The sequence below is a fragment of the Triturus cristatus genome, chromosome 5_1 (genome assembly GCF_964204655.1).
Source record: "Triturus cristatus chromosome 5_1, aTriCri1.1, whole genome shotgun sequence".
Lineage (NCBI taxonomy): Eukaryota > Metazoa > Chordata > Amphibia > Caudata > Salamandridae > Triturus > Triturus cristatus.
Genome location: NC_140587.1, coordinates 169,109,918 through 169,122,036, shown reverse-complemented (window position 1 = coordinate 169,122,036; position 12,119 = coordinate 169,109,918). Strand labels below are relative to the sequence as shown.

The 12,119-nt window shown below is 45.2% G+C and overlaps 1 long non-coding RNA gene across 1 annotated transcript in view; it reads left to right on the top strand.

Moving 5' to 3' along the window:
• The window catches only part of LOC146830560 (uncharacterized), a 109,987-nt gene that overhangs the window by 97,682 nt on the left and 186 nt on the right, over positions 1–12,119 (top strand). The window lies entirely within an intron of this gene.

Here is a 12,119-nt window from a genome sequence, read left to right as displayed (position 1 = left end):
CAAACAACTCAATGGGTAAGTTGGTTGCAGTTTTTAAGAAGGACCCTTCCCAGAAGACCCGGAAGAAACCCAGTTGAAGATGGAAGGTTGGAGAGTCACCCCACCCGTGGATACCCCAGGAACCATGATACCTACACCAGGGAAGCCGGGTGCATAGGTGCGAAATGACGTTGAAAACCGCCGTAGACCACAATGGAGGGCTTCAGTGAAGATGCCGCTGGCGAAGAAGGTGAAAAATTCCGGTGGAGCCCAAAGGTGTATTCAAGATGAGCGGTACCTGCAGGCTGAGGGGACAGAGTCTATGCCACTCAGTTATGACCAGTAGGCAAGGAAGACGAATGCCCACAGATGTCGGAGGTGCAGGAGAGTTGACGGTGCCCTTGAAGTTGCAGCTGTGTGGACCAGACAATGCTGTAGAAGACCAGGAGCTGTTCACGAAACAGTTATGATTTTATCCTCAAGAGAATTACAAATTGCTGGAGGCATGCTGATATGTTTGGCCCTTAGTGTCCGGCCCACTGACTCAACAAAACAAGCCCAACTAACTTTAAAAAACTGTTCAATCCCACCAGCTCAACACATCGTGACATTGGGATCTTAATCCAAGCCCCACCTATGGCTCTACAAAAGACTTTTAAATGAGGTCTCCTTTAACCCCTAAGAATGCAGTGCACTTCGCAAGGCTGCAGACAACCGTGCAACTCCCATCTTTACCCTAGCAATGGTTGTTTAGACCATACCTATAACTTCCCGACTGGTATCAGCCTCCAACATTGCAGAGTCGCCCGTAGCTCCCAGCTCCCCCTCGCCACCCCCATCACACCTTTCCGGATCTGGCACCAGTGCTTTCAAGATCAAATACCACTGAATCTTTCCATACGAATTGAAAAACCTGAAACACAGGAACTTGAGACACTTCACAGAAACCCTCTTCACAGACCAATAACACTGCCAATGCAAAAGCACCCTCAAAACCTCCTCCTTTTCATACACAACACTGACCTATGGATCAGGTCCTTATGCAATTTTATACCATCCTTCTCTCTCCCTCACATTCCCTTTGAACGCAAAATCAAATGCTTGCCTCCCTTTGGCCTCTCGGGCAACATTTCTATCTACAGCTAAAACAGCAGGGAAATCATGTTCCAAGCCAACGGCACAATCCTGGCCATGATTGACTTTATTTATCTCAACATCAAGCTCTCTGATGATCCTCCATGCTCCTCCTCTCCGTTCATCCCTAACACACCTCCCCTTTGGTCCACCCAGACACCTCCTCTCGTCCCGGACTCTTCTCCAATCCGATATGCTCTCCACAACCCATAACTCACCACCAACACCAGACCTTGACACCCCCCCACAAACCTCTGCACCATTCCTCTCCACCCTCACACAAACCATTATCTCCCCCCCGTTGCCTCCTCTGCCCTTTTCTCCATCCCACAGTTGGCCCATAAGCCTCTCCCTCCCTCCCCACTTTTATAGCCCTCTGCCCTAACATCTCCCAACACCAGATACCAACAACCCTCACATCCTTCAACCTGCACCTCAACCCCACAGAGTCCGTTCCTTACAAACCACCCCAATCCCCCCATAATTACTGAACATAACTGGTCTCCATTCAACAAGCTCCTTTTCTCGTTCTCACACCTCTCTCGATAAATGGACATCCTCACATTGGCTCTATTCTATCTCAAAGACTCTGTCCTCTTGTTGCTGCTCTCCTCTTCATCCCCCACTGAGCCGCCATACCTTCCAGCATACCAAGAGACAGCTGTCTACCCAGACCCAATTGGACACAATATCCCCTAGACAACTCAGACCTATTTAATTTCCTAGAGAGTTCCGCAGCTTCAAATTCCGTTTCCCCAACCTCCTCTTTTTCCGCAGTGGGCTGTCCGATTTCTACCATCAATTTAGACCACAGTCAGACTCGCACACACCATCCAGGTGTAAAATCATCCCCTCTTAAGTTTATACAAATCCCAACTACCATCCCTGAACAGCCAAGTCAGAAAGACAACTGCTTCTTCCTGAATTGCATGCTACACAATTGTCAGTCTGCAGTCAGACACGGTCTAGAGATATCAAACTTGATCTTGGCACATAATCTCGACATCCTGATTCTCACGTAAATGTGGCTCAATGACTCATCCAACCACTCTCTAGACCTTCTATTTCCTCCCAATTACTCCATTTTGCTTTGAGACTGGTAAGATAGACAGGGTGGAGGTCTCGCACTCATTCACAGAAACTCCCTGAGATGCAGGACCCACCTAACGACTGATTTTCAGTCTTTCTAATATATCTTGGTGGAAACTTCCACATTCACTACCTCCAATATCAGATTGAATGTGATTTACAATCCATCGGGCCAAAACAACACCTTAATCGAGGAATGCATGGATCTCTTTATCTCTCAGCTCAGACAACACTACATTCCTTGGTGGCTTCACCATCCACTGGGGAGGCGAGTGTAAAAGCTATGTGGACACATTTACCTCCTTTCTCACAAACAATGATCTCTAACAGCATTATCATAAACCCACACACCAAATATGTGCCATTCTGGACCTGATAAACTCCAATTCCCTCAACCTACAGTCATATGACCCCATTCCAGTCGACTGGTCCAACCACATGCAGATCCGTTTCTTCCTATCTGGCTCTTATGTCAAAACATCCTGACAACCCAAAAAAGAGAAAATAGGGTTCAGGGACACATCCAACCTTGACACTGAAGCCATGGACATCATGGCCCTCCCTGCCTTAATTTCCATTACACCTAATCTTGATATTAATGAGGCCACCAACAAGTACACCTCCTGCATGAAATCCCTGATCAACAAATGTGCACTCCTGAAGTGCAAATTATCCAGACCAAAACCCACTAGTCCTTGGTTCTCAAAAGTCCCTTTACAAAGAAAGAAAGCTGATCAGAAAATGTGAGAATGAAGACTAGCATCCCCTCACCCGAGTATGATTAAGCTTCGCAAAGCAAGAAAACAATACAAAGACTAGATCCTCAGAGCAAAATCCTCCAATTCCGGAGCTCTCAAGAATTCTGCTAAGAACAAACCGAAGCACCTGCATGAGGTTATCGTGCAGACTACAAACTCCTCTGCCACGTCGGCTCCTAAGTCATCTGTGACATGCTGCAACAACTTTGTGGATTTCTTTGATTTAAAAAGAAAAAAAAAAAAGACATCCATATCTCACTACACACCAACGGCTCCTTACAAACGGTTTCGATTCTGCCATGCAAGGTGCTGCAATCCTGTTCCTCTTTCTCTCCAATTTCCGAATGGGACTACAGCGAACAATCTCCAAAGTAATACCCTTGGACCACCTTCAGGACGCCATTCCAGGTTCCATTAGCAAATCTCTTGCCACACACCACTCCCCATATGGACTACCATGGTCAACTTCGCTCTCAAATAGTGCCTATTTCCGGAACGACTAAAAGTGGGTCAAGTCTCTTCTCGCTTGAAAAAACAACCTCTCGATTCAGAGTACTTGAACAACTACTGCCCAGTGGCCACACTCCCATTTTTAGGCATAGTCATCGAAAGTTGTGTAGTGTCTCAAATGGCTTCACACATTTGACCGAACAACCTCCTAGATACACTCTAATCAGGTTTGCACCAGGGCCACAGTACACAAACTGTGATTCTCCAAGTAGTTGATGACTCCCTTAGAATCCTCGATTCTGGTAAATCCTTCCACCTGGATTTATCCACTGCATTCAGCACTGTTAATCATCTGGACCTCCTTTGCAATCTAGAACAACTCATGGGATGTGGTGGCACAGTCCTCAACAGGTTCTCCTCATACCTAACCAACCATTCCTAAATTGTGAAAATGGGTAATTCGTTCTTGTGACAAGTCAGCGTACTTCAAGGGGGTTCCTCAAGGTTCGAACCTCTCCCCAAACCTCTTTAACCTCTACTTAGGACCACCATGTGTGATTCTCAGAATCTCTGGGATCTCTTCCACCTATATTCCGACGACACACAGGTAAACATGAAAATATCATCCCCAGAAGACATTGCCCTGGTTTTAAACACGCTCTTAAAGATTCAAAACTGGATGCGTAACCACCATTTAAACTCAATCCAACTAAAACAGAATTTCTTTTGATTTCACCTCTGAAAGCAAAGACTCTTGTACAAGAATGGATGGATACCTTCCCGCCTTGGATGGCTGCCCCGCCATTGTCCAGAGTGCCAGATCACTTGTTGTCACTCTTGACAATCATCTCAGTCTTCACAGCCACATCTCTACCTTGGCCAAAAGCACACAACACCAACTTAGGCAGCTTTGGGACGTCAGACAACTGATTCTGGAACAAACCTCAAAACATTAATGCAGTCTCTCGTTCTCTCCAGACTAGATTATGGAATTGCCTTTCTCTCAGGCATTCCCAGAGTTCTCCTAGGTCCACTGAGAGAAACACTACATGCTGCAGGGCGCTTCATTTTATCACATTTACCCTGCCCTGATAATTCTCCAATGGCTTCCCATTAAAGCGCAATTTGAAACCATCTGCATTACCCACACGGTGCTGCACTCCTCTTCACCCTCCTATCTAAACGAGAAACTGAAAATGTCAGGAGCAAATAGGGGTTAAAGAAATGCCCAATCTCTGCTCCAGGAACCCCTACCCTATCCCCACCACCCCCCACCACTACCTTCAGTCAAGAACGATACATGAGCCAGTCATTCTCTGGTAGTGCCAAAAGAATCTGGACTTTGTCTCCATTCACCTAGCCACCTGCCTAGCAGCTTCAAAAAGGACCTCAGTCTCCTCCTATTTCACAGACCCCTTGGTTAAATCACCCTGACCATACTTAAATACTCTCTTCACCAGGATCTGAACTATCTAGGTTATGTGATCCCACCATCTAAATCGATTTTTTAACTGTATACCACTTTTGACGGGAAACACCCATTACAACGACTCTGTTTTCACGCGCTGCCATCGCAACGCGGCTTTCACATCGCAGGAGGCTTGACACTGCATGCTTTTAGATCGCATGCTAGTAATGCGCATGCACATTTACATTGCGAGCATTTAAATCGCATCTAGGCGAGGAGTCGTTAATTATATAAATGCATTTGTCGGCTGCTGCACCTCTAAGGATGGATTGCTTTAGAGCACTCCGCTGCACCTCTATCGTTGGATTACTTTAGAGCACTCCGCTGCACCTCTAAGGATGGATTACTTTAGAGCACTCTGCTGCACATGCAAGGATGGGCCTGTTTAGAGCACTGTATGTTGAGTCAGAACAGTGCACGCAGCATCATCATAGACCTCCAGACCCACTCCAGATCCATCTGCCTGGACGAAGGACTGGTCATGGAAACTGATCCTAGCTAGACGGTATGCCGCTGTGTCTTGGACACAGTGACCTGAAGGGAATGCCCAAGCAGAATTGTGCAGCTGTCTAATATCGTGCACAAAAACAAACAATGTGGATGGTATTTCCAAATACGCATTGCAAAAGTAATAGTTGGGCTCGAAAACCGACGTTTGACAGATGCGTGCACAAGTTTACGGGTGTGAACATTAGTTTGTAAGTAATGCGCTGAACTGTTTCCTAAATGCAATGAAATGCGTAACAGTTGGTTTCGGTTTAGCAAACCAGCATTTGGAATGCAGGCTCGGCTTTCAAACAGAGGATTACTCAAGTCACTAATAGACAAATCTTAGCATTGCGCACCACAAACCCACAATCAGTATGTTACAGTATAAATAAGGACACAATTACAATAAAAATAATGATTTGCAATTATATTACAGTAATAATGATGGACCGTGCTTTCATTACTCATTCAGTTGGTCACGGAGCCGCGGATGATGCCATGGACAGCTCCGTTAAGGTACCACATTTTGGATTTAGAATTTTGAAATATTGACATAATTATAGGACATTCATAATGATTGACAGCTGCGTGATTTGCGTCATTCATTAGGTCGTCGCGAGTCACGGAAGATGGCATGGACAGAGAGCAGGTGGAAGGCAGAGCTCCCTAAAAGGTAAGTGACTTTAACTTTCCTATATACTTTTTAGGTCTCGCGAGCCAAAGGCTCGAAGAGACATTTTATATGTGGGATTTTCAAAGTGCTACCCACAGTCTTTTGGCTGGCCTAAACCTTGAGTGCACGATCACATGCACGTGCACAGCTGCTCCTCTGCTCATTGCATTCCCCCCTACCTTCTCACCCAGCCCTTTGATGCTCTGCTCGATTACTTTCACTTTCGCCGCTTTGACCCTTGCATTCCCCCCTCCCTTCTCACCCAGCCCTTTGATGCTCTGCTCGCATCTGTGAAGGGAGACAGAGCCATCCTGCTTGATTAATGGCTTTGCATTCCCATGTGTTCCCGTAGAAGGCTCACGGAGACATTCTCTTTACCCTCGTTTTGCTTCCTAGTTAACCCAGAGCATTTGTATCCTGCTCATCATCAGAGGTGTCTGGAGGGAGCCTGTTGTGTTCCTTGCACTTCGCTCCAACCCCCCATCTTGCATGTTTTAATAATTTTGAATATACTTTATCAGCGCTGCGCCCGTTTCAAGAGCGCTGCACTGGTTTCACTTTTTGTTTGTGTAGTTCCCAGCTCCTCCGTCGAACTTTCTGTGCTCTCCCAATCAGTCAGCATGCTCCAGCCTGGTCTGCCTCACAGCGGAGCCAGGCAGATGGAGAGGGAGGATTGTGCTGCAGGTTTCCTCAGAGCAGGGGGCACTGCTGTCTGTGCCTGCTCCTCGCAGCTGCCCCGGTTGAGGACTGGCTCTGGTCTCCGGGGAGAACTGCAGGTATGAGCTCTTTCTATGAGCTTATTTGCTATCATCCTAGCACTCTTTTGCGAACACCGCGCTGGTTCACTATGCTGAGTGTCAATTTGCTTGTCCTGATTTTGCCCTAATTCGCTCCTATTAAATTCATTTTGTTTCAAATTTGGATTCGGAAATTGTGGATGTTCCTTGTTACACAACTGAACATTCCTAGAGCGGCTAAAATCTCATTCCTTTCGAGCACAGTTTTCTATCTTTAAACCTCTTCGTTCACAGTCGTTAAACACGTGGCAGTACTAACAGCTGATAGTCAAAATGTGTCAATCACAAACAGCATCTATTCTTTCCATTTATTCTTGCAGAACAGCTAAGGGCTACATTAGGAAACACAAAATGACGCTTCAGTTTCAATATATATATTGAAATAAGCGCATAGGTCGCAGATGGTCAAAGATTCAGGCAAATGTGTTGCGTCGCTGTGGAAACTGCTTAGCGTGAAACATTTTTTTTCCATAAAACCTATGCTTGCTTGTAGCTTTCGTGCTCGTCTTATTTAATGAAATCCCCCAGAGCATAAAAACGTTGCCAAGTGTTCCATTTCAAGTGATATCAAGTTCTGAAATTGACATGTTGTGTTCTATAGACAGACAGAGAACCTGACATGGAATCCTGCACAAAATGTGTCGGATTTTCCGGCTCATTAGCTATACTATGGTAATGATACTATTTAAGACAAAAATGTGGGTCTCGAAGGCAACCAATTACAAAAACGTTGGCAAGTTTGAAATTTAAATACGCTTGTGGATTTTGCACAATTCGTGAAATTCCAATATTTTGCATCAATATTTGCTCATGGGAAACTCGAATATTTTGTGCTTGAACCTGACCCCTGACAATATTTTGCCTCACTTTTTTCATGCAGCTTATGCTCTTGTGTGAAAACATTTCAACTCGGATACCAGAAAACTACAACTCGAGCCATTAATGCAATTGTGTGCATTTGCTGCTATTAAAAACAAAATATCGTGAAAAAGTATGCAGTTTTGCACACCCCTAAACAAACTGTGATTTTAGCAACGGACCTTTGGAATACGTTTAAACTAATGGTTCCGCACACTACCTGACGGTATACTTGTTTCTTTTGCTGCCTTCTGGCCAATTTTGTGTCTGCCCCTTCTGTGTCCCTGTCCTTGGTCTCCAATGTGTCAATTTCATCTGCTTCTTGTGTAATTCCCCTTCTGTTCTCCTTTCCTTCCCTTTTACTCTTCTGTGTCCCTTTCCTTCTCTTTGTCCCCTTCTGCATCCTCATCTTCTGCCCCCATGTGTCCCTTTCTTCAGCTCTCCTATCTCCTTTTCTTCTGCACTTGGACATGCCAGCCCCCCAAAACGGAAGTCACTGGAAGTCACTGGTTCCCAAATTGCAGCAGCTGACAAGACAGCTTGTGGAAGAGACACCTACTACCCCCTTCATCAATGTAGTTGTACGCTGCACCTTAGACAATAGGTCACAGGCTGCTGCTTGAAACAGCAATGACATGAGCATGGTGGCTTGAGCTGCACACTTTGGACTATACCTTTGGGCCAGGCTCACACTGTTAAACAAAACAAGCATTTTTTTTTAATGTAGATATAACCTCTTGAGGAAAAAATACCGGTAATGGTTTAAAGTGCCTTGTTGTTGCCTGGCAACTAGTTCCACCCACTAATCACGGGCCTCCGCAGTGCTCAGTCAGGTGTGGTGATGGATTTGTACGGGCGGGTCAAACCTCCAGTAGTGAGTCCCGAAATAAGACTGCACAGTCTGTACAGCTGCCAGTGGGAGCCGTGGGAGTTTTGTGGGGAGACTCGCAATAGACCACATACCTCGTTTATATATGTAATGTGACTCTGGTGCATTCCTGATGTAATCGGTGTCCAGCGGCCATCCCTTGCCACTATCTGGAGCAAGCTTCAGGTGCCTTTAGCAGGCTTCCTGCCCCTCGCCGAGAACTGACCTTCCTTCCGGTCTGAGAGAAAGCTCACCTATGGAAAACACCAACCACTGTGCTCAAGCCTAAGACATTGAACTAGGGGCTGCAAGCATACCTGCAACAGTGACCATGTGAAGAGCAGAACGAACTACAGGCACTGCTGCCATCCTAACGTTTCACAATTTAAACTGAGTAAGCCACTTAAATAGTACTTGTGTAGATCACTCCACTTTGATGCAGAGGGGCAGCAGTTTCATAGCTACTCAGAAACATAATCCATCCTCCCTCTCTCCATTCCTCAGCATACCCATACCCCCCTCCCCTATGGTGCCACCAGCACTTTAATAACAATACTCAGTGGCGGTGTGCATAGCACTGGTGTTTGTCCTGCAGTGCCGTAAATCAGCTATACTCAGAGCGACTGGAATTATATGTTTGTGCTGTCGCAGAGTTTTTCGCATAATTACAAATTTGCCATATTTGCCACATAATCTATCATCTACTGTATAATCTGCAGATTTTAGCAGAAAATAGTTTAGCTTAAACGGTCCAAAAGTTACTAAAAGGCAGTCACATATGTTGCTGCACAGTGGAAGGCCTGTTGCATAGGCTCACTGGTTACCTTTCTGTTGCTTATTACTATATTTGGGAGATAAACCAACACTAATGATGTGTAACCTATGCCCAGACACTGTTAACAGGTGTAAAAATGTGAAAATTATAAATACTATCACAGAATGTACTACATGCTGCATAAGTTGCTTCATCTTGCAGCTTAGTTTAGTCAACCCTGCTGCATAAAGTGTCCCTTTGCTGCCGCATAATTCCAGTGACTCTGGCTATACTTCACTTGCCCTCAGTCAGTGGTTCGCAATTATTACCTGCTGGCAAGTAACTACTACACGACTTGTATGTTTTGACCTATATCATTTAACTCGCTTTTGCAGTTTCCCACAAGAATGGTATTGATTTTCTCTACCTAGTATTAATGTTACTGATTGAAGAGCAACTCAATAAATATTAAATAATGCTTTATAGTGCGGTACCTACTGTAGCTTGCCCTTAACTTTACATATGTATTTATTTTGAATTGTGTGATGCCACATGCTTGCAGTGATAAACAAGCATTTGCAATGCAATAGGTTTAGCATTACTGGAAGTTTGACTTATTGGAGTTGCAAATAATAATGCAATGCCAATAGTTCAAACTTTCAGTAATGCGAGACCTATTGCATTGCAAATGCTTGTTTAGGTTACCTTTTGGAATGGCACGGGCAAGGCTTCTGCCAGACTTGTCCGTATTCTTTCACGGTTACATGAACACAACTTTCTCATAAAATAAATTCCTCGTGGACGCAATGTCAGGGCAGATTGTCTGTCTAGACTTCCTTTGGGAGATGATTTAACTTCCTCCAGGTTTCATGATGTTGAGTGTGTTGTGGCATCTTATTGAGGGAGTTAAGAGATGGAAAATACATAAAAATACAAAAGAGATGCTAACAAGAGACAGAAAGTGGGGTGAAAAACAGAATTAAGCCTTAGATATGCAAGAAGCAGAAGAAAAGTGCAATGAGTGGATAAGATGTGTGAGAGAGAGAGAAACAGATCGAGAGCCAAGAGGGGGAGTCGCCGGAGTGAGACGGGAGCCTCGTTGCGGGAGAGGCAGGTCGGAATGGGCCTTGACTGGTCAGAGGATCAGGCATAGATAGATAAGCGGGGTCTGGGCCTAGGCGCCTGCTCATAATCCAATTCCCTGTCTCAGCCTCTGCTGGTAGCACAGCACATCGTCTGCTTGGCTGACTCTGAACCAAGCCCTGCTGTAGTACTGCACCTCACAGCGAGATAATAGAACATTCCAGTGACCTTTTCTCTGCAAGTCGACCTGCAGTGAAGACTAATTGTCATGCAGTCAGGGCTTTAAGTGGGATGGTAAAACTAAGGGGGTCTCTCAATTAAGGGCATGGCTTAAAACACCTAAGCTAAAGACCGTGCAGATGTGTTGCTCAATGGTTAGAGCGGCAGACCCTGATGCAGAGGTCTGGCCCGGGACCAGGGTTCAATTCCCGCCTCGGCGGGTCTTGGGCTCAATTTCCTCGGACCTGTTAATTCTCGCCTCGGTGCCTAGTCTAATCATGGGTCCCACTCTGCAACTCTGGGCAATAGCTTGCTTAATCTCCACAACGGCCCCAACAGCGTTAGGATGCCTGGCTTCACCTTGGGGGTGCCCAGGAGTGGACATTTCACAGGGAAAAGCCAGGAAGGGTTCCACAGCGGTATAAGTACAGCGCCAGGACACCCTAGGGTAGCAGTGCGCTATACAAGTACAACACATTTACCTACCGTTAGCATAGTGTGACGCTGACAGGTATGCTGCTGGTTCTGTCATTGTATCCAGATATATAATACAGCAAGTAATATTATACCTACAAGCCAGGACTATTGGCTTTGTCAATGGCTGTTAGTTGAATGAGATACATAAGTAACAGCTATGGCTTCGTTGTATATAATATTGAAAATGATTCAGTTCTGAAATTACAAAAGACCTACCTACAACGAGCCTCTTCGAAGTTCCATCAAAGGCAGTGAAGAGTGGTGTTGCTCCAGAGTTTTCTCATCCTGATGGTGAGGGCAAAAACAAAGGTCCCGATAAGGCAGTGCAATAGGACATAGTAGAAATGGGTCACCAATAGTGACCGTGCATGTGAACAGCGTGACTAAGGATTAGCTTCTGAACAGTTTTTTTTCCCCAAGAATCTGCCCGCATAGAAATGTCGACACCGCAACGTGACCGGCTGGGATAGGTTATAGGTCATTCCCACAGCTTTTTTCCCCCCATTCCAAAACTTACACCAGCACATTTACAATGCACCGCCAAAAGACAGGGCCCATACCAAAATGTTTGTATTTTATTTATTTGCAAGTCTCATATTGCTCATACCTGACCCAAAGGTATCAAAGCACTGTACGGTATACAAAACATTTTGCACCATAAATCGATGGTTACATACCATGATGTGTACATGTTACGAGGTGTAATATATACATTAAGCCAGTATATTCATGAAACCATGAGTGATGGGCGCTGGTGGCTACAGGAGGATCATTCTAGCAAGTGGTGGGTTGAGTAGCTTGTAGATTGAATGAGGTCAGATAGTGTTGCAGGACAGTAAGAGTTCTTGCACAATACTCTGTGGTTGTGTCTCCCAGATGTTCTGTTCGGTTGTGCACACGTATGTTGGAGCTTGCATACGTTTCCTTTGGGGGCAATTATGTGGTCATCTGTTAAGGGACACTTTATAAAGAAAGCACCACTCACAAAAAAAGGTAATGAATATGTTATATATATCCTTTAGG